We start from the raw sequence: 676 nt of genomic DNA, 5'->3' as shown, positions 1-676 counted from the left end.
CATTCTAAGCTTACTCAATTTTTGAGGTGGAAAGAACTTTGCCAAGAAGGCATTGACTAGCTTTTCTCAAGAGTTCAGGCTTTCTTTAGGTTGTGAGTCCAACCATATCCGAGCTCTGTCTCTTATAGCAAAAGGGAATAGCATAAGTCTGTAGACCTCAGGGTCAACCCCATTAGTCTTGACAGTGTCACAGATTTGCAAGAATTCAGCTAAGAACTGATGAGGATCTTCCAACGGAAGTCCATGGAACTTGCAATTCTGTTGCATTAGAGAAACTAATTGAGGCTTAAGCTCAAAGTTGTTTGCTCCAATGGCAGGGATAGAGATGCTTCTCCCATAGAAGTCGGGAGTAGGTGCAGTAAAGTCACCCAGCACCTTCCTTGCATAGTTGGCATTGTTGTTGTTTTCGGCTGCCATGGGTTCTTCTTCTTTGAAGATTTTTGTTAGGTCCTCTACAGAGAGTTGTGCCTTAGCTTCTCTTAGCTTTCGCTTCAAGGTCCTTTCAGGTTCAGGGTCAGCCTCAACAAGAATGCTTTTGTCTTTATTCCTGCTCATATGAAAGAGAAGAGAACAAGAAAATATGGAATCCTCTATATCACAGTATAGAGATTCCTTGAGGTGTTAGAGGAAAAGAAAAATAGAAGGAAAAGGTAGAAAATTCGAACTTATCAAGAAA

The sequence above is a fragment of the Arachis duranensis genome, chromosome 4, assembly GCF_000817695.3.
Source record: "Arachis duranensis cultivar V14167 chromosome 4, aradu.V14167.gnm2.J7QH, whole genome shotgun sequence".
NCBI lineage: Eukaryota > Viridiplantae > Streptophyta > Magnoliopsida > Fabales > Fabaceae > Arachis > Arachis duranensis.
The sequence above is the reverse complement of the archived record's forward strand: the minus strand, read 5'-3'. Positions refer to the sequence as shown.